A 12,958-nucleotide genomic window follows, 5' to 3' on the forward strand; every position below is an offset into this window, starting at 1 on the left:
GGGCACATTTGGGGGCTCTGATAAATTAACTATCATACATTTACTAAAGTTCTAGACTTCTATATTATGCAAACCAGTGAAAGGTTATAAGCTAAAGTGATAATAAGAATATCCAGTAGTCAAAAAGCTCACAGACTAGTGAGAAAGAAGATATGTGGACAATATACTGGGTTAGGTACCACTGAGAACATTAGTCTAACCCGGACTAGGAAAGAAATGTCAGAAGTTTTCTAGAGGTAACCTCGGGAAGTTTTAAATGACCTGTAGTTGATGCACCGGGAAGGAGAGAAAAGCATGCTTGGAAAAAGAAACATCATATGTTCAGTGGCATGAAAACAACATTCAGAGAAATGCGACTGGTTAACATGTGGAAACGAGTCAAAAGATCAGGTAAGAAATTGATAACAAGAGGCCAGATCTCTAAAAGTGATTTTCCATACTAAGGAATTTTGATTTTTAATACTGAAGACTATAAGAAGCCCATAAAGGATTTGAAGGAGAGGACTAACACAATCAGATTAGTTATAGAAATATCTCTGGTGACAGTGTAAAATAGACAGGCTGGAGGCAAGACTTGGAGGCATAGCTGTCAGACAGAGTACAGTAATCCCGGAAGTACTCAACTGTCCATGCCTCCAAGGAATGGAGGAGGTAAAGGATAAAGATTGCTGCTCTAGGGTTTGGTGCTTGGCCAAGTTACAGTAGCGGAAGGAAAGAAAAGACAGGTGTTGAGGATATGGCAAGAGTAATTAATTTCTCCACCTAAAATTTTATTTCCTTTTGGTACAATGACTTAAGGCCTAGAAATCTAACTTAGAATAGTTGGGAATTCTGAACTCCAATATCTGTTCTAAAGTCTTTTACATTCCTTTCTCAGTTTCCTTTCCAGCTTAATTCAGCACAAATGATCATTTTAATTCAAATTACTGACTTAAATTTCTTTAAAATATATGAACCTTTTTGAAGATCTATACCTAAATGAATCAGGTATAATGGCTACAAAGACAATGGCTAAAATATCAAAATTGTTCTCCTTTGCCAACCTCTCATAGACATCTACCTTAGCTACCCAAAAATGCATCAGTGCACATCATGTACTCCATATCAGAACATGTTTCTCCTCCAAACAGATTTCCCTGTACCTTTAAATATGATATGGAGTGCCTATAATGTGCCAAGGCCCTTGTTGGTGTGGTGCAACCAATATGACAACTAAGACCAATTTCTATCCTCAGTACCCTCACCTGTGTTAAATGCAACATGGTTTAATATCTTTTCAGCATTATACTCTGAACATTCCTATCTTTTCTCTGGATCAAGGCCAACACCTTCCACTGAGAAAAAATGAATCAGCTAAACAGAATAAAACTTAAGTCAGCAATCAATACCAATGTTAAATTCCAGGTTGTTTTCCTCTACTCAAAGGCAGATGTTCAGTCTGATTATGCAGAAATAGGCAAATGAATTAAAGTGATTTCACCTAATAAGAAGCACCTATTACAGTGTAGAAGTCAATGCCATTTTATGTACATGATTTAATCCCTACAACCTAGTGTGAGTCACGCATTACCTCTAATATTCAGATGAGAAAATGAGACTCATGAGTAACAGGTTTAAGATCCCAACCCTGAAAATGACAGTACTGAGATTCAAACCAAGTCTTTGAAGTACCAGAAGTACCAACTCATGCTCCAGAATCAGTAGAATAAACATAAATGGGTGTCACTAGTGTCAGAGAAGAATAAAGTTTTGCTATCCTAGATATTACCAGGACCTGGTTGAGGACCTGAGAGAACCAAGAAGCATAAATGTGCCCCAGGGAAGGGGATCACTTGACACTTCAGGAATGATATTCACAATCTAGAATACAAACTTATACTTGCCACATTTCTCTTCCTTTAGATAATGATATGTCTTCACTTTAATTCACACTCCCTTGAACAAACCTTTCTCACAAGTATATCATTCCCACATAGACTGACATATTTGTTGAATGGTTTAAATATATATAAATACTAGAGGCCCAGTGCACGAAATTCCTGCATGAGTCCCTAGGCCTGGCCGGCAAGGGCCAATCGGCGCTTTCTGGCTGCCGGCCAGGGCCTTCCTTCCCCAGCTGCCGGCCGGGGCCTTCCTTTGTTCCACACCGCCCCCTGGAGGTCAGCACACGTCATAGCAAACGATCAAACTCCCAGTCTCCCAGTCGAACTCCTGCGGGGACAATTTGCATATTAGCCTTTTATATAGAGAGAAGATAAGAAGCCAAATAAATTAATTTCTGAATACAAGTTATTTATCCAGCAAATACATAAATGCCACACTCTAGGTTAGACACCAGGTATACAAAAGTAAGAACAAAATTAAATATAGCAGGTGTAATGACAGATAAGTAATAAATATATAGTGGTGGCAAGCCTAAGGGAATAGCCCTGTCTATATGCATAGCAAGAAAAGCTTAAAGAAGGAAGTGATATTTATGTTGATTCTTGAAAGATGAGCAAGTGTCTGCTAGGAAGATATGTATAAGAAAGAACATAAGCTGCTAAAAGTTATTGCACTAACAAAATAATGACAATAACTATTGAAGGGGTTTAGAACAGGCCTGCCTAAGATATGCTACCTTGGCATGTGGATTATTTTAAACTGAAAGACATAGAGAACCTGTGGACTCACAAGAAACTTTTACCTCTCCCTTAAGAAATTTAAATGTGAGGCCTTGCCCCTAATAAGAGTTATTAGCAGATATGATTTTTTATGACCTATCTATAGGGCAGGGCAAATTTCTAATTACTGAACATCTGCTCTCATTATCTTGCGAATGACCTTCTGCTGAAGCCCCAAGATGCGTTACCTCATCCTTAGCTCAGAAAGTCTTAATTCATTTTCCCTTTTTTGTCTCTAAATTTCTCATGGATGTGGGGTTCCCATATACGTGTATATAATAAAATTTGGTTATTTTCTCTTGTTAATCTGTCTCATATAGATTTAATTGTTAGACCAGCCAAAAAAAACCATGAAGGGTAGAGGAAAGTTTCTTCTTCCCCCACATTATCAATTATGGAATGTCCATTGTACATCACATATATATAAATAACATATTATTCATTTTAGTTTGCCTATAAAGTAGGCAGCATTATTCCCATTTGATTAGATAATTAAGAAAAAATATTGACATCAATGCAGGCCAGATTATGAAGGGATTTACAGATTATCCTAAAGTGATAATGAAAAAGAAAAATATTAATAAATTACTCACTGAAAACCGCTGCTTACAGTTGCCCCTGTTTTCTCCCAAGTATACCCATGGCTGGATAATTCCTTTCAGTCCAACTCTAATGTTTCTCCTCACAGACCATCCTACTTCCCTATCAAAAACAGCCTTCCCTTTTACTCTCTACCTATTTTATTTTTCTTCATAACACTTTATCACAGCATACTATGTTATGTTTTTATTTTCTTACTGCCAAATTCCCCCACTATAATGCAATAATGTTACCACAGACTTTGTTTTAATCATTACTCTTTCCTAAGTACCTAGAGCAGTGTCTGGAACATCATCAGTGCTCAAAAAATATGTGCTTACTGAATTACTTATCTAGTCTTTAATATAAATGTATGGAAGAGAAAAACTTTTCAGTAAATGACTTGGTTAATTAGAAAAGTAAGATGTACAAACTGACACTAAAACTCCTCACTTCTTTATGGCACCAAAGTTAAATCTAAGTAGTTAGTAGAAATCTAATAACATTATTCCTCTGATTAAAACTATTCAATGGCCTCCTAGGGCTTAAGGTTTAAAACCTATTTATTCATGGTCAAATATTACTGTTTAAGTATTTCTTGAACAAAATATACATGTTAAGCAAAAATAATTGAAGGAAACTTTAAAATATTTAGGACAGTGTTTCTCAAGTCTCTTATGCTCTAGCATAAAAATAAAACTTTATGAGGGCAAGGACTAAACCTCTTTTATTGATTACTAGACATTAGTACTAGTATTATACAGTATATGTATATTATTACTATACATTACATCTAATAAATAATTACACCTGACTTTTACATACAAGTAACTGAGTTTTGAGTGTCATTGGAAAAGAGAAATATGTGGAGGTTAGAAAAAGAGAAAGCAGAACAACAAAAAAAGGTAAGCTCTGGGATCCACAAAGAGTAGGCTGGCTTGCCTAATGGTTCTCAATTGAGAGTGCTACTTAGTGCTCCTCCCTTCTCCCTCCTGCTCACCTCTCCCCAACTGCTGCTTCTGGCATTTAGTGGAGGGGTGAGAAGGACAGGGATGTTAAGTAACTGACCCTGTTTTCAATAACCAACAACCCAATTCAAACTAAAAAAAAAGTCTTCTTCCTCTTCTGATACTCGCTTTAGGGCAGAAGTTGTTTTATTCCCTTTTATGCCCAGTCCGGCTTAACAAAGAACTGTCCTCTGCTATGCCACTAGTATTCCTAAAGGAAGAAGAAAATACTAGTAAGTGACAGGTGGAGGAGTAGTAAGGCCTAAGTCTGGAAAGATAGCCTGGGGCTATCTGTCAGGGAGACACAATAAACCTCAGAAAGAGGAGTCTAAAAGACGCTACTCATGATTTTTAAATAGGACTGTAACATGATAACAAGAGTAAAAGAGAGAAATTTCAACTTATATTTTGTGTAGTGCTTTCAGTTCAAAATCTTGCCCATATAGTCAGTTTAAATTAAATGTTCGCTCCCAACAATGCCTTCATCCCAACCATCCAGACAAAGTAATGTAATGTAAACTGTAATCTGGCAGTGAGGATAGAAAGAAAAGGTCAAGCTGAAGTAACAACTGAATGTAGCAAAAGGAGACAAGTTTTACTGGCATTTTTAGGCCAAAAAGTGCAGGTGAAACAAAGGTACGTTTCTCTTCTATTTGGCTAAGCCAGATCAAACAACATAGAGTTAGAAAATGTGTCAAATGTGATTCCATTAAGCCTTCACTAGAGGGATATTTAAGCCACATTCTATACTTTTTCATCACGATCAATTACTATATGTAGAAGATACAGTTCAGAACCCTAAGAAGATAATAGCTTAAGAAATAAATGAAGCTGAAAAAGTAAATCCAGTCTTTAGAGCTAGTGTCCTTCCTACAATACCATTAAGGTCAGCAAATTTCATGCAGAAAAGATCAAAAGAAGGGGAGTCAGCTGACTGTTAATCACAGACCAATGACTGTAGCCCGTTAACAATGAGCAACATCATATACTGCCAAGAACTTGGCTTACACACTGAAAACTATTTATGAGTCTCATGATTAGGATTTTCTTAATTATTACTACTGAGAGAACATTTTAAAATAAATATAATTTGTGTTTATTATTTCCATCAATAGTTCAGGCATTTATCAAATAAAATACTCCAATCTGAATTATCTGAAAGTATATTTTTTAAAAAATCTTCAGAGATAATTCTTTGGCGTCAGTTTTCAATAACCAACAATGCGATTCAAACTAAAAAAGTCTTCTTTCTCTTCTGATATCCTCTTTAGGGCAGAGGCTGTTTTATTCCCTTTTATTCTCAATGTCTAGCATACCAGCAACAGCTAGTATATAGTTTGATTAATGACTATTTCTCAAAAAATCTAATAAATAATACAGGCTGCTGCATACATTTTAAAAAAAGAAGTGAACTTCAACCCATTATCTATTACATTATCTGGTATATAGCAGATATTTAAAATATACTAACATTTATTGAGAACACATTATGTGCCAAAACAACAAATGAGAAAGGAAAAGTTGTAACTGGCATATCCAATGCTATACCTGGATGCTATAAAAATGCACATCTAGAGTGTAAGGTCTGGGGCTGGGAAAGCAGGAACTTTACAAACTTTGCTTTCTAGCCTGCTTTAGCCTGCTTGAATAATGAGGAAGTAAACTTAAGCTGTCTGACCTTGTAGGCCAGAGACTAGATATGCCCATAATTTCAATGCCATGCCAGGTGCATTTTTTAATTGGATAGAACTGTGTTGTTTTCAAGGCCAGCAGCGAGATAACCACTAAGTGCACATAGGGCTGGCTCTTTAATAAAAAGGGAAGTTCTGCTTGTAGCCTTGCTTAGAATTTGAATTCATTTTCTCTAAGCCCACCGGTGAACCCACCGGTGAATAAAGTGTGACTGTGCTCTTGGACCGCGGGACCTCACCCGAGAGCTTTCAATAAACGCGATTTTTCGCTTTTACCCTGCTTGTCTTGGTCAACTTATTGGCTTCGGTCAGATTAAGTCTTACATCTCTGATTAAACCTTACATAGAGGACTCTAGAATCCCTAATATTAACTCAAACTTTTGAAAATTTCAACAGTTAAAGGAGACAGCCCTTACCAATAGAAGGCTGAGAAACTACTACAAAAGTATCTATTTATGGCAAAAGTAACAGAAAGTATTATACTCAACAAAAAATGAAGGCCTTTACTTTGAAACTGCTTCTGTCTGATGATAGCCTCTTTAAGATTTGAATCTCTTTAATCATTCTGTATTAAAAAAGTACCTATTAATTAGTCTGTACTCTTGTGAAAAGAAAGAAGTTTCCCCTATTCGTAGCTACAAATTTCCCTAAAAAAAACTGCTAATTTTGCCTGGCTAGTGTGGCTCAGTGGCTAAGAGTCGACCCATGCACCAAGAGGTAACTGGTTCAATTCCTGGTTAGGCCACATGCCTGGGTTTCAGGCTCGATGCCCAACAGGGGCATGCAGGAGGCAAATAATGGATGTTTCATCGATGTTTCTAATTCTTCCTCTCCCTTCCTTTTTCTTTAAAATCAAAACATACTTTTTAAAAACTGCTAAGTTAACTATACCTTCCAAATGTTTTAACTAGACTATCCAATACAAACTCAATTGCTTAGGTCCCTTCCCACTTTTCAGGGACATTTTTCAATTTACCATCTTATAAACATTTCATTCCCACTGATTCCCCCACCCATACAAAGCATCATCATGTCCTTGCCACTTGAAAAAGTTCCTGCTGGTCTTCTCAAAGAGCCTCATTCAAGGTAGAAGACAGAAGGTAATGCCTCTGTCTCAATACTACTGTGATATGCAATTCATTTACCAACACATTCCTCTGTCCAAAAAAATATATATATTTATAAATGTATGGTTAATCAATATGTTCCTTTGATGTATATAAATAGATGGAATATTTATGTGGTTGTATTTATCTCTATATTTATTGACAGCTACCAAATTTTTTCTGTCGTGTTTTATACTATAAACTCTTAGATATCAATATGTTTATAACATTGTTGCATCTGTCATATGTGGTAAAATACTGCTGACTAGGTACCAAAAATAAAGTAAACAGGTGCATGAATTACACTTATTTACTGGATCCTGGTTTCCCAGGATGCTATGAAAACTTAGTAAAAAATATTTTAAACAAAAAAGAAGAATTTGGGCACACACACACACACAGAATCACAGAAGCAATTCCAAACTTCTCTGCAAAGATCTTACTGACATACACAACTGGGAGCAACATGACCAAATTAATAAGGAATCAGGATTCTAAGAATCCAGGCCTCTTCCGAGACAGTACCTCATGCCACTAACATTTTGATTAGCAATGTTATGTGCACAGAGTAGTGGAATAGCTTTGCTCATTTTTAATTTGGAGGGAATAATATGATAATTCAGAGTAACAACTATAACAATGTGAATGTATTTAATGCCACTGAATTGTACACTTAAAGTAGTTAATTCTGTTATACCTATTACCACAATAAAAACAAACTACAGCCCTGACAGGTTTGGCTCAGTGGATAGAGCGTTGGCCTGCGGACTCAAGGGTCCCAGGTTCGATTCCGGTCAAGGGCATGTACCTTGGTTGCAGGCACATCCCCAGTAGGGGGTGTGCAGGAGGCAGCTGATTGATGCTTCTCTCTCATCAATGTTTCTAACTCTCTCTCCCTCTCCCTTCCTCTCTGTAAAAAATCAATAAAATATATTTTAAAAAATGAAATAAAATAAAAAACAAACTACAACCAAAAAAGAAAAAAGCTATAATGAACAAAAATCATTAATATTATCCCACCTAAATCAATACTTGGAAAATAAGGAGAATGTTGTTGCTACTGCCAGGCATTGATTCAAGAGCATGACACTGTTACACATTTCTCTCATTGCAAGAACTTAAAATTACATAAAATGACATTAATATCCCAATTTGACAGATAACAAAAGTCTATAGTGGGACGAAAAGAACTTTTAATTCATTCTCATCCTGTCACTTATTGTATAACCTCAGTAAAATTACTTAATAGCAACCTTGCAAGAGTGTTGCAGAATTAAACTATATATCACCTAACATAGTATGTAGCACATATTTGGAGCTCAATAAGCAACACTCAAAAGATAGCCTATTACAATTATCCAGAAAGATAAAGTGCCTGTAGGAATTAGCTAATAAATGGCACAGTTTGAATTCAATGCTATGTCTCCTGAAATTTAAGTCTAGTCTTTCCATTATATTGCTACTACCTTAACAGATATCAAAAATATGTTTTTAATTAAACTTAACTCCAAATATCTTGTGGCTGATTCCAAAACCAAATACCCCTAAAATACAAAGAAAAGAAAGAGGGAAGAGAGCATTAATGGGCAACTATTATATATCAGGTGCTTTACTTGGTTATCTAAGTGTCTCTCAACACACTGTAACTTTAGGATCATGCTGCTGTTTCTCATGATGAATAAAGCAAGATTCTCATAGGTAGTAATTTGCCCAGGCTTAAACAACTGGTTAATCATTGGTTGAAATTCAACCCAGGTCTGTACAAATGCAAAGAACTTAATTTTCCCCTATACCCCACAATCTATCAAAAGAATCAGACTTCGCTGTTTAAAATATACCCAAGCCCTGGCTGGTGTGACTCAGTTGGTTGGAGCATCATCGCATGCACCAGAAGGTCACGGGTTCGATTCCCAGTCAGGGCACATACCTAGGTTGCAGGTTCAATCCCGCAGGGGCACGAAGTATGTGAGGCAACCAATCTATGTTTCTCTGTCTCTCCCCCTTCCTCCCTCTCTAAAATCAATATCCTTTTTAAAAGAATTTCGGAAAGCAAATTCCAAACAAGGAATCCTACTTAAAAGCAGGTTCATTAAAAGCAGTATTTACTGCAAGTATATGATCTCCAAAGATTACTATTTTGAAAAACAAAAGGCTCATTCAGATATAAGTTTTGCTATGTGCTTATTTGTTCAAACAATTATTTTAGGAAGTTTTTAACTTTCTAAGTGAAAACAAATTCGTGTTTCCAGTTGGGAAGCAGAGTTCATTGCCCCTCCAATTTGGTCTCAGCAACTAAAAGGAATAATTCCCAGTCCATGTACTGTTTGTTACATAATAACAGAAAAATTAAAAAAGCTATGCTTCACTCATTGAAGCAGGGTGAGTCAGGCATATGTGCAATGTGATAATGGCCACGGCAGATAAATGAGGCCACAACCAGAGACTTGATGTTTAGGACATTTGTAAATCAAATACTTCTAAGTTGGGAACCACCTATATAATGTAAAAAGAAACAGCCAGCCAACCCTTTTTCCTATATAACATCCAAAAACAGGCACTGGTTTGCTTTGGTTTGACTTTGTTTGGGGAGGGGACAGTCTCATAAAAATCCTCTATTAAAGTTTTGCAAATTCAGCTTTCAACACACAGGATTCCAAAGTAATGTAGTTAACAAAGCTTACTGAAACCCTTATTGATAATTAAAACATCAAATCAGAAAATATTATAATGGTGTCTCTGAATTTTAAAGAAAATAGCTTCCTAGAATTTTAAAAAATAGCCTCTTTAATTTATCCAAAACAGCAGAGAGAAATTGAGGATGTCAGTACTTATTAGCAACCTGCAAAAGGCCTTGAAGCAAAAAGCAGAATCAAGCAAAGCATCCCTTTTAATAGTTTATGACAGAAATGACACCTAACTCTGAGGATCATTAACTTCATTCTCCAATAGTCTTTTCTATCCTTTTCACATCATGTGATTATAGCACCTATTTCTGCTTTAAAATATGTAAGTAACAGTGAAGGGAGTTCAGAGTTACACAGAGGTTACTGGAGATGTCTCATGTAGCAAATATTGTTTATAATAAGTATGGTAAACCAAAATACTCCCAAGAGTAATGTCATTTTTCTGACAGTATTTACTTCAGCAGAAACGATTTTTTTTTTAAAATATATTTTATTGATATTTTACAGAGAGGAAGGGAGAGGGATAGAGAGCTAGAAACATCGATGAGAGAGAAACATCGATCAGCTGCCTCCTGCACACCTCCCACTGGGGATGTGCCCGCAACCAATGTATGTGCCCTTGACCGGAGTCGAACCCGGGACCCTTGAGTCCGCAGGCCGACGCTCTATCCACTGAGCCAAACTGGTTTTGGCAGTAGAAACGATTTATTGCCATCAACTTTTAGGTGTTCTCTCTGTCTAAACACCCTATTTTACTGACGATAACACTAAAAGTAATGGAATTATTTAATTAATATATCAAAAATACACACACAAATTAAAATTGTCCTTCAGATTCAAATAATTCTCTTTAGGAATGTATATAAATTGACTCCAACAACTCTGCCACTGTTCAAAACTCATGGCACTCATGAATTAGCCATAAAATTACCCCAAAACATGTGCAATGTTTTCTGTATATTCTTAAAAAAAGTGTAACTTTTTCCATTTAGGATGGATCTAAACTTAGGAAAGTAATTGACAGAATATCATTTCTGATCCAAATGAGGTATCATGTCCAGTAAAGAAAAAGATTTTTCTCATATGTTCCATAAATATAAAATAAATTCTAATTCATTAACCCTTAAACTTAATCTTATTTAGAATAAGCCATTAATACTTTAAATTATTTTAAATATTTGTGACCTAAAAATAACTGTGTGATAATATAAGTTCCTGGAGAGAGTACTAAAGATATAAAACTGGCCTAATATATATCTTAACTGTTATTTAGCAGTTCAATACCAATATAAATATTCATTGATTGAAATGTAATAATCCCTTTTATTTCATAAGTTTTCCAAAATATCATTTCTCAACTTGAACTAAAACCAATGTAAGCTATTGATTTAACCATGAGTTTTGTTCAGTGCTATATTCCCATCATCTAGACTGCCTAGAACAGCGGTCGCCAATCGGTGGTCCACAGACCACTGGTAGTCCATGAGGTCCGAAAGGTTGGCAACCACTGGCCTAGAACATAGCAAGCACTCAATAAGTATTTACTGAATGAGTGCATCAATATAAAAATTTAATGAGTGGTCATAGATTAAGCTGATTTCCACTTATATTTACCTAGCTAAATTATACTAGAAACTTTTCTCTTTTTTTAATTTATTGATTTGAGAGAGAGAGTGGAACGAGGAGAGAAAAAAAACACACATCAATTTGTTGTTCCACTTATTTATGCATTCATTGGCTGACTCTTTCATGTGCCCTGACCAGAGTTAGAACCCACAACCATGGCATATTGGGATGATGCTCTAACCAACTGAGCTACCCGGCCGGGGCCTGAAACTTCTCATTTTTATATGGAACAAGCAACAAAATATTACCAAACCATCGAATGTGACAAAGTTCCAGGCACTTAACGCCATACTTACAACTGCTCAGAGCGAAAAACTCTAAGGTCATTCTTGACTACTCCTCTCTTACACATCCTATCCAAGCTCAGGAAATCTGTTGGCTCTACCTTCAAAATCCATGGCCACTCATTATAATCACTCCCTGCAAACATCCTCCATTCTCTCAAACATAAAGATAAATATCATCTTCCTTAGCATTTTGTCATTTTAGAGAAAGGGCATCTAGATATACAAACGAAATTTCAGATTGATTAGATATTAAAAACTAAACTCATTATAAACTTTTTTTTACTTCATTAACAACAGGAAGACTGTTCTTACAGATACTCCAAAAAAACTCAACCTACCACATGACAGATTGGAACACTGCAACAGCTCCCTTCCAGCTCAGGATATAAGGAAAAGACAAGATGCAGGGTGGCATCAAATAGGCAGAAATTTGCCTAAGAGGACACGTTGTCAAAAAGACTGACAATTACTGTATTCTTCCTGCCTGCAGAACTCAATCAGAAATTTCTAAGAAAGTATTTAGAATGATCCAGAATGGAATGAAAGAAGTCATTCATAAAACAGTGCTGGTCATTTTAAGTAATATTAGCTTTGCTTCCTGAAATATGTGCCTGTGTTACTGAAAAGTCTTATTTACATTATTAGCATAATCCAGGCCTATATTTCACTTCCATCTAAAGTTAAATGGCTTTGTAACTGAAAATATCATTTTTATACTAAATATGGCTAAACTCTTAGCAATTAAGAGCAAGTTCTTTCCAGATCAGCAATCTCAAGGTGATCAGAGAGTCTGTCTTCTAAACACAAACCTTTAGATCTCAGTATTTTCGACAGGGAAGGGAAATAAGTGAGAACATCTGTATACTGTCTAATTATTAAGAGCTCAAATTCAATTCCCTTTTCTCCTTATTTCCACCACTGCCATCATCACTTCTCCCACAGCTTCCCTATTATGGTCTCCCTATCGTGAGTACCATCACACTACAAATTTATCCCCTTTTATGGCCACCATATCTTTTTATAATATGAAGCTGGTCACATCGTCCCTCCTAATGAAATACTTCAGTACCTCCCAATCCTCCAAAGGATAAAGCCCAAATTGCACAGCAAAGACCCATTCTGATGATCCCTGAAGAATCTCTTCTCCAGTGATTCACCTCTATAAAACCTTCCTGACCTTCCTAACATGTTTCCTATTCTCCATTCCTAGGTCACTTTGTGCATACCTACCATAATTGCAAGTAACTGTTTACCTATCAACCTACATTCCCCCTAAATAAACCACCATCAACTGGGGTCAGACCTGAGCTCAAA

At 36.1% G+C, this 12,958-nt stretch overlaps 1 protein-coding gene across 2 annotated transcripts in view; it reads right to left on the reverse strand.

The window, feature by feature from the left end:
* Positions 1-12,958, reverse strand: part of STIM2 (stromal interaction molecule 2) — a 148,581-nt gene that overhangs the window by 88,622 nt on the left and 47,001 nt on the right. The window lies entirely within an intron of this gene.

The sequence above is a fragment of the Plecotus auritus genome, assembly GCF_963455305.1.
Source record: "Plecotus auritus genome assembly, chromosome: 1".
NCBI classification, from domain to species: Eukaryota; Metazoa; Chordata; class Mammalia; order Chiroptera; family Vespertilionidae; genus Plecotus; species Plecotus auritus.